At 52.6% G+C, this 9,210-nt stretch overlaps 1 long non-coding RNA gene across 1 annotated transcript in view; it reads right to left on the bottom strand.

The window, feature by feature from the left end:
- LOC118882285 overlaps positions 1–5,433 on the bottom strand; it is a 31,247-nt gene extending 25,814 nt beyond the window's left edge. Inside the window, exons 1-2 of the long non-coding RNA XR_005016741.1 lie at positions 5,367–5,433; positions 2,470–2,558 (exon numbers count right to left, since the gene is read on the bottom strand). This is a non-coding gene — a long non-coding RNA (uncharacterized LOC118882285). The remainder of the gene's footprint in view (positions 1–2,469; positions 2,559–5,366) is intronic.
- Positions 5,434–9,210: the final 3,777 nt, after the last annotated feature.

The following is a 9,210-nucleotide window of genomic DNA, read 5'->3' on the forward strand; positions in this document are numbered from 1 at the left end:
TGAATTGATAATAGGAAAGGCAAGGAAAAGTCATCTATAGTGAGTGAGGAGCAAGCAATCCCCAAGCAGATGCTAAATCTTGTATAATGAAAGAATCTGCCGATGTCAATTATGTACGAGCGTCTTTGCAGTGGTTGGAGGCGGTGGGCGGGCGAGGGAACGGAGGGCTGGGTGCATCCCATAAACCCAAACACCCATCAAAGGCTCATACATATGGAGTGGCAGAGATTACGGCATAAATTTGAATGTTATGAATGTGCATGAGGGACAGGCAGGAAGCCTACCTCGTAAGGGGGAAGGAAACGGACTGTTTTTCAGTGCATGTGTACAAGGGAGCTTTTGTCCTCTGGGTCCCTCAGCTGTGTCTCCTCCGTCTCAGCTGTGCCCCCTCTGCACCAAGTTATGTCCCAGGATGAGAAAAAAGTCAGAGTCTAGGGGTGCTAGGGCAGGGTAAGGTCAGCTGTTTTTCGGGGGCCTGGATGCGGGTTGTTTGGGGGCTTTGGGCCGAGCTGCCCTTGACCCATTCAGAGTGTTCCCAGGATAGGATCTAGAGATTGACGCAGCCAGAGATCCAGAGCGATATTCTGAAATATCTGTGATGTGAACATAGCTTCCCCTCCTGCCTAATGGAAGATAAAGGAGAGATCAGTGGAGACAGCAATGCCCACCATGGAATGGGCAGAGTGATCCCGGAAGACAGCCTGGAGGAAGAGGTAACAAACTGTGCTATAAAGGGGGCCAACAGCTCAGAATGACAATATCAAGGGCACATCTTCCTATTCCTGGGTACAAGTCCACAGCACAGATAGGAGTGTGTGCTTGTGAGTGCGCGCACACGTGCGCACACACACACACACGCGCGCACGCGCACACACACACACACACACACACACACACACACACACGGTAACAGGGCTCAGACCCCTCCATTGGTTCCCAACCTGCGGTTGCTCCCTGAGCAGACTCTGTGATTTGTGGTACAGGCCACCCAGGGACTTTAATCTTCACCGTGACAAATGCAATAATAGGAACAATTTGGAGATCAGAGCTAAGGAAGACACATTTACAAACCCTTCCCCAAAGGTTGGATGGGGCTGTCACCATGTGATTTGTGCCGGAGATGAAGCAGGGAGGAGGAGAGGGGGAGACAGAGAGCTGGAGAAGGCAGACTGGGGAAGAGGAAGCATCACCACCTCTCTCCTGCTCACCCTCTCCGCTGCATTACAGTGGGGTGGGCTAAGCTGGCCCATCAGGCGGGTAGGGCGGAGGCCTGGACCACAGGCAGCCACTTCCCCCCTCCCCCATCCTGACCAGGGAGCACAACTTAATTACCAGGAACACAGGCCAGAACCACGAGCTTCAGAGAGTCATCTCAGCAGTTCAGGGGCTCTATCTAGAGGAGGGATAGGTGGTGGGTGGTGGAGTGTTGGAGAAGAGAGAAAGAGGGAGAGGCAGAGGCAGAGTGGGAAAGAGATTTTAATAGAAAGACAGTGACACGTCAAGTTGCAAAGGGAGCCCCGAACAAACCCCAGTCCGGAATAGGAAAGAGAGGGGAGATTTCTCAACCTGGGCTCCCCGCTCAGCCAGACCCAGAGGGATCTAAACCTAGAGTAGCAATAGGGTGGGTGGGGCAGGGGGCACTTAATCTGGGAACAAATCTATGGAGAGGCAGAACAGCCTGGGGTTCCATAGGATAAGTTTATTTGGGGTCTGAGAACTAAGCTGGTAGATGGCCAAGCAGGACTGAAGATGGCGGTACAGTCGGAGCTAGGGCCTCCCTTTCCCCTCTGAGCCTCTCTTTCCCTATCTGTAAAATGGGCCTAGGTTAGATGATCTGTAAGCTGCCTGCTGCCTTACATCTTGGATGTTCTGAGCCCCAGGTTTCTTAGAACCAACAACAGGAGACTGGGTGAGAGAGACAAGTGCCATCCTGCCATTCCACTACCCTGCCTCTCTGTAGCTGTACTGGTTTACAAACACGTGGGCTCCTTTCTGTTGGGATCCCAGCTCTGCTTCCCAGAGTCCAGGTCTTCAGTTCTCTCAGCCACTCATACCTCAGTAAGGGTTCAAAGGGAACTCTTTGGCCCTCTTTCTTCTTGAAAAACCTGGTCAGTCTTACCTTCCTTTTGGATAAGATCATCCTCAAACCAAGGCCATTCTCTCTCTAGCTCCTTCTACTCCATGCCTAGGTGGCCCCTCAGGAGATGTTCTCTCTGCCCCAGGGTGTAACTGTGAAGCCTCTGGGTTCTTCCTAGTTTCCTAACTTTGAGCTGCCAGCAACTGAGATGTTGGTTTCCTTGATCAGCGCCCTCCCCTTGCCGCTACTGTGCACCCTCCCCACCTACCTATGCTCTGCCTACCCACCCCCCCACCCCCACTTCCAACCAGGCTACGAGGTGCCATGCTGGCAGGAAGTGGAATGTTTCTAGCCCAGGAGGCTTTGGTCTTTCATCTCACTCAAGGCCACACCTCAGATCTCCTCCACCTAGCTGCTGCCCTTGTGCATCTCCAGGTCCAGACTTGGTCCTCATACCCAGGTAAGTGGGCCTGGTGAGTACCTAAATGTGGGTAGGAGAAAAGAGACTTCAGGAGTGTGTGGGCCTGACCCTCATTCAAAACTCCCTAGGGAACACGGGCTCAGACTCCAACAGCTGGTCATGGCCCAGGAGGCTCAGAGCAGTTCCCTCAGATAGACTGGGCCTCTTCAGGGTGGTGACTCAGGGCTGGATCATGGCCTCCAAGGGGAGGTAGGGACTGGGGAGGTTGAGGAGGTGGAGGAACAGACAAAAGTATGTTTTCTAAGCTCTAGACATGTAGGAGAGGAGTCCCTGCTCACGAATGAATTGAGGGGCTTGTGGGGGCCAAATCAAGAACAGGCTGACTTCCCCAAATCACTCTCCAGCAGAGGAGCAGGAGCTGGAGGTGTACAAACTCCATCCAAGTGAGTCCCTTGGAATAGGGTCCATGATGGACAGGAGACACAAAAGAAACTGAACTGCTGATCGCTGGATGGAGTAACTCCCATGGTCCTCTGCTGCCTCCCTCTGGGGGAGGGCAAGAGGACCAGCCCTGTCCTCCTGCCAGCCCCTCTCCACTGAACCCCACACCCACCTAGGTCCCTGGTTTCTCCTCGGGTCCTCAGACACTGTCCTCTCCCCTGACCTCCATCCCCCAGATCCCCCTCCCCCACAGAAGGCATGAGAGAAAAAGTGGACTAATAGGTGAGAAGAAAGGGACTCTCTGGAATCTGGAATCTTTTCCATTCCCTGCCTCCCCTCCTCAGAGGAGGAAAGGGCTTTGACTTGGTTCACTCATTTGCATCCCCTGTGGGCTGCAGTGGGAAAGGGTGAGGGAGGAGTGGGCCTGAGAATTGGCCCATCCCCCTGAGACCTCTTCTTTCCCCTGAAGTATTACTTAACCCAGAGCCCAATCCTTCTCTGAGGCCAAAACCAAGACCAGGCCCAGGCAGGAGGGAATCTATGTTAACTGATGGTTCATTGTCCTTCAGTGCCCCTCCCACTATTGGTAGATTGATCCCAGCTGGGCATTCCCTGACCCCCAGCTCTGCTTACCTCCCATCAGGTTTAGTCCAGTCCTGAGGGGGCTGAGACCCAAGATGGGGGGTGCGGGGAAGGCCAAAGGAGGGCCAGAAGTGACCAATGGGTCACATGGGCTCTAAGAGAGGCACTTCCCCTCTAAAAGCCCTCAGATTTAGTCCAGCAGACTAGAGGTTGATGAGAAAAATAGTCAAGGAGAAGGTTTCTGAGTTTCTCCTCTCCTTCATGTTCACACCCATTTGGCCTGTGATCTTTTTTTTTTTTTTAAAGATTTATTGATTGATTGATTGATTGATTGCTATGTTGGGTCTTCGTTTCTGTGCTAGGGCTTTCTCTAGTTGCGGCAAGCGGGGGCCACTCTTCATTGCAGTGCGTGGGCCTCTCACTATTGTGGCCTCTCTTGTTGCAGAGCACAGGCTCCAGACGCGCAGGCTCAGTAGTTGTGGCTGACGGGCCTACTTGCTCCGCGGCATGTGAGATCTTCCTGGACCAGGACTCGAACCCGTGTCCCCTGCATTGGCAGGCAGATTCTCAACCACTGCGCCACCAGGGAAGCCCTGGTCTGTGATCTGTGACTGTCCACTTACCCAGTACATCCTTACACACACACACACACACACACACACACACACACACAGAACTGGGCTATGTGCAGCCTGAACGCTCATGTGATAAATCATGGGGTGGGGACTAGTGCAAAGGGTTTGAGGGGGAGGGCACAGAAGGAGGCTGGGATAGTCAGCAGAGGGAGCAGGGCTGGCAGGCACAGTGTGGGGTACTTTAGGGGGAACCAATAGGGTGAGAATGGGGGGCGGGAGGGTATGAGGCAATAGAAAGGGACAAGAAGTAGAGGGTCAGCCAGAGGCTAAGGAGGGGTTGCCTCTAAAGGGAAGGCTTTGGGCAATGAGCTGCTCTAGCAGAATCCCATGGTGATCGGAGGCCCAGGCTCTGGGTACACCAGCATACCCTGTCCTAAGTGAGAGGCGGGCTGGCCCAGGCCTCCAAAGACAACCCCAGAAGGCAGCCAGGGGCCAGGAGTGCTCCAGGTACAGTGATTTTTCTTCCTTTCTGCCCTTAAGAGGATGGGCAGGTGGGCTCCTTTCTCTCCTCCCACAGAAGGCTAGATTCATCCACTCTCTCCAAATTCAATCATCCCCTGATGGGGTACACCCTCCCATAGTGAGCTTCCCTACCCCCTCCCAAAGAGAAAACCAAATCAAACCAAACAGGTCCTCTCTAACTTGCTTGCAGTCCTAAACTGAACCAGCTCAGGGTAGGAAGAGTCAAAGAGGTGATTATGGCTTTCCGCCCATGTCTTTGCCTGAGCCTGGCCTTATGACCTCTTGCCCTTTAGTGGGGTGTAAGGTCAGCAGGGGTGGGAGGGTGACCATTTTGACCTTGGGAAGCCTGCCCCTGTCTTTCTCCATGCCCTGTCAGCTTTCAGTGCCCTTTGGAGGTTTATAGTCATATAAATCGCAGAGTCCCATGCCGGGCTTGGAGCCTGCAACTATAAATAGGCATGAAGTAAACAAGGTGGCAGATGCAGGGGCTTGGACAAGACAGAAAATCTGCCCCTCTTTGCCTGGGCAGGGGCCAAGGCACATCCGTGGAAAGGGATATCTTCCCTCCGCTCTCCTCCTCTCTCCTCCCCTGCCCGCGGACTTCTAGCTTCCTGTGCTCTGGGCTTCTAGTCTTTTCCCTCTGAGGATTATCCTCCAAGGCGGCTTTCTGTTGCAAAGTTTCCCCGGTCACCTGTCTTGTGTCTTCCCAGTCAAGGTGGGAGGGGGTAGTGGTGTCTCCTTTACTCACAGTGCCCCCCACTGCTTCTCTCCGGTTGCTTCACACTCTGCAGCTTCTTGAAGAGGTGCTGCTGTTGCCAACCACCAGGCTCTGCCACTAGGGGCGCCCTGATCCCTTCTCCAGCCTAATAGCTCAGGTGATGCTAACATTTCTCAACTAGGAAACTTTATAAGAAACTCCAGAGAAACAAAGTAACCCATTCCCTTCCGAAGTACAGAACAGAAGAGTGCACAGATTCCTGTCATTTGGATTGATTGATAGCTTCCAGGGCACTTGGGTTTTCTCCCCAAGGTCTCTGGGCTGGGGACTTCCCTGGTGGCCCAACGGTTAAGACTCTGCCTTCCAATGCCGGGGATGCGGGTTCCATCCCTGGTCAGGAAACTAAGATCCCACATGCCGCAGGGCAACTAAGCCCGCGTGCAGCAGCTACTGAGCCTGCGTTCTCTGGGGCTCCCGCGCCCAACGACGCCTGCCGCCACTAAAACCCACATAGAAAAAAAAAAAAAAAAAAAAATCTCTGGGCTGTACCAGCCAGATTCTTAGCAGAGAGTCTGAGCTTGAGACAATTTAGGGGGCACTGCCTTCTGGATCTATCCCTGCCCTCCCTCTGCCTCAGCCTGGTCTGCTTTCCTGCTCTGTGCTTGTCCTGGCCCTAGCAGGTTCCCAGCCTCCAGAGAGCTCTCAGAACAATTTCAGACCCCACTGGCCCACAACTACCTTTCTTCATCGCTTTTGGAAGACTCTGAATCTTTAACTGTGAAATTCCTTCTTTCATCCCAAATTGGGCTCTCCAAACATATTCACTCACCAGTTTATTTATTTATTTATTTTATGTTAAAATATTTTATCTAGTTAGTTAGTTTTGGCTGTGCCGGGTCTTCATTGTGGCACACGGGATCTTTTAGTTGCAGCATGCAGGCTCAGTTGCGGCATGCATCTGGGATCTACTTCCCCGACCAGGGAATGAACCTGGGGCGCCTGCATTGGAAGCGTGGAGTCTTACCCATTGGACCACCAGGGAAGTCCCCACTCAACAGTTTAGAATCAGAAATTAGAGCTGGAAAAGACACCCCTCCCCTTTTTCTTAACCAATGAGAGATCTGAATTCCAGAGGGGTTAGGTGACTCTCACCATAGTCACACAGCTAACACTGGCTTTCTTGCTAAGGCTGGAAGTGCTCGTCTGTGAAGCCTGGCTTCTCCAGACAGACTTCCTTCTTCTAACTCCTCCTAATGGCTTCCTTTGCCGCCCAGAAACAGGCTTTCTATCTTTCAAAGGTCCATTCTCCTTTGAGCCCTATCTCCAGCTGACTTCTCACATAGGGAGAAGGAATGGACAGGCTCTGAATCACAATGGATGGTTGAACCTTACATGGCTGTTTCCAGTACCTTCATCCCCTGCCCCCCATTTCACTGGGTCCTCTCTGAAGGCTTACTGAGCAGATGATCCTGGAGGAATGACTTTCCAGAATCCCAGTTTGATAAGGCATGGAGGACTGAGAGGCATCCTTCCTGCTATGGGAAGTTACTTCCCTGGCTGCTCCTTCATTTTTCTTCTGGATGTCAATTCCCTAATTTGGAAAGCAAGGTGGGACCAAGTCCTGTTCCATGAATGATGTCCCCTGTGTCCTAGGCATGCAACGCCCAAGTGAGCACAGGTGCCTGCACACACACACATATACTCATGTTCTCATCACCAACCTGTTCAAGGGTTCCTAGATTAGAGTGAGACCAGAATCTCAGGTCACAGAATCTCATGTCAAATGAGTCACAGGGAAAGGAAGACAAATCCAGGAACAGATTTGGGTGGGTGGAGACATGAGTTCCTGTGGTTCTCTGAGGGCAGAGGTGAGGAGGAGGTAACTAAGGTGAGTGGGAGTGGCCTGGCTCCCTGATAGCTGGGAAGGGTGTCTGTCCCCACTGGGCTGTCAGAGTGAATGTAATCCATAGGAGAGAGGGAAGATGCTGATGGAGGTCAGACAGGAAGCCCAGTTACCCCAGAGTACCCCCATCCTATAGCTGGATTGGAGCTCCCAGATGCCATCTGGAAGTGCCTGGGATGTGTGTGGGGCAGCTGGAGGGATGGCCATGATCTATCCAGCACCTGTCCTGCCCCCGCAGGCTGATGATGTAACAGTAGAACAATGTGGCAGAGGAGAAGGGGGGCTTTGGAATCTGGGGGAGGACTGGTCCAGTTCCCAGTGATGTGGCTGGGATAAGGCAGCTGTCGTCTCTGCTCTGAGCCCAGAAGGAGCCCCGGCCCCTTCGGTGAGCACTCAGCTTGGTTATACTCACCTTAATACCAGTCCTTCAATCATGGGGTGGCTCATGAGCTCTCCTTCCAAGAAACAAAAATGGTTCAGGCTATAGCTGTCAACCACATAGACTCTAATCAGAGATCAGACAAGCCACAGAAAAGACCCTGCCCATGACTGAAATGGAGGCCTTCCTGTGAAGACAGGGGCATTCAGACACCGGAGGATTCCTTATTCTAGGCCCCCAAGCATCTACTCCCTCCTTCCTGCACCCACATCCCACTTCCCTGGTCTTCTGATGCCCCTCACTTGCTCATGTGCCTTCAATTTAGGCCTTTCCCAAAGGGTTTCTCACTCAGGCCCTCTTCACACCTTGTACCTGGAAGGCCTCACCTTGGTCCTCGATCTATCATCTTAGCCCTCCAGAGACTTTCACCAGATTCCTTGCGAACATCTTGGATGTGAACTTGCCTATAGATTTGGTGACCACAGTTGTCTAAAATGTTCCTAGAAGCTCTGCTAACCAGCCCCAGGAGAGAGACTGGATAGTAGGTAGGACTCCCCATCCTCCAACTTGACACACTTCCCTTCTGCTTCATCCAGGCTTCTTAGATGATCAGATGATCAGAGAAGTGATCTCTGTACCCACTTTCCCACCTTTCCCCTTCCTTGTCCCTAATCTGAAACCCCAGGTTGTCATTCTCCAAACTGTCCCTGAAAGCAGCAGCATGTCTAACTTACTCCTGTGCCCCAAACACAATACCTCGCAATTTAAGGGTTCAATAAATATTTACTAAAACAATCAGTCCTCAAACTTCTTCAGTATATTTCCTTCTTTTCTCAGTATATCGTCCTGCCAACAATCACACACTTTTAAAATTCCCAAGGCAGCTTTTGAGGAGCTGTTCATAGGCATTAACCTCTTTTAGTCTCAGATGCGGAGGAGGAAATGCACTGACGTCCAGGTCTGGGACCCAGAGCTGAGCACATGCCCTGTCTGCCTCCCCTGAGCCTCCAGGCCCCGGGCGGGATTGTCTCGCCTCACTCATCCTTGCCGCCAAGGCCTCCTCGCCTGTATTTATATACACTAAAGCCTCTGCCCGAATAAAACATCCATGTAAAATCCAATTTCCTCAGAATATCTTTTGGAGCCTGGGCCTGAGATGGAGTAGGTAACCCCGGCCCTAACTGCCTGAACCACTCCTGCTGGCTGCAAAGGTGAGGCCCATTTTTCAATTATCTATCTGCTGCGACAGCAGCGGTCCAGCCACCGAGCCAAGGAAGGGGGAGGGGAAGGGGGAGGCAGAGCTGGGGAGAAGGGAGAAAGAGGGCAAGGACAAGGTGGGGGAGAAGGAGAGGGAGAAACCTAGGGAGAGGCACGCGGGAGAGACCTGCACGTGGTGCCCAGTAGGTGCTCAAGAATTATTTGGAAAGTAATTGACTGGAAGAGTGAATTGGGAGGGTGGGGGTGAGGCGAGGAGAGACACGGTGGAGAGAGGGAGAGAGGGCGCGGGAGGGGGAGAGGGGGAGGGGAGGCGAGCGTGGATGAAGCCAACAAGAGGCTCCTGTGTCAATCCGTGGAAACGGGAGGCAGAGTGA

Source organism: Balaenoptera musculus, chromosome 16, assembly GCF_009873245.2.
Source record: "Balaenoptera musculus isolate JJ_BM4_2016_0621 chromosome 16, mBalMus1.pri.v3, whole genome shotgun sequence".
NCBI classification, from domain to species: Eukaryota; Metazoa; Chordata; class Mammalia; order Artiodactyla; family Balaenopteridae; genus Balaenoptera; species Balaenoptera musculus.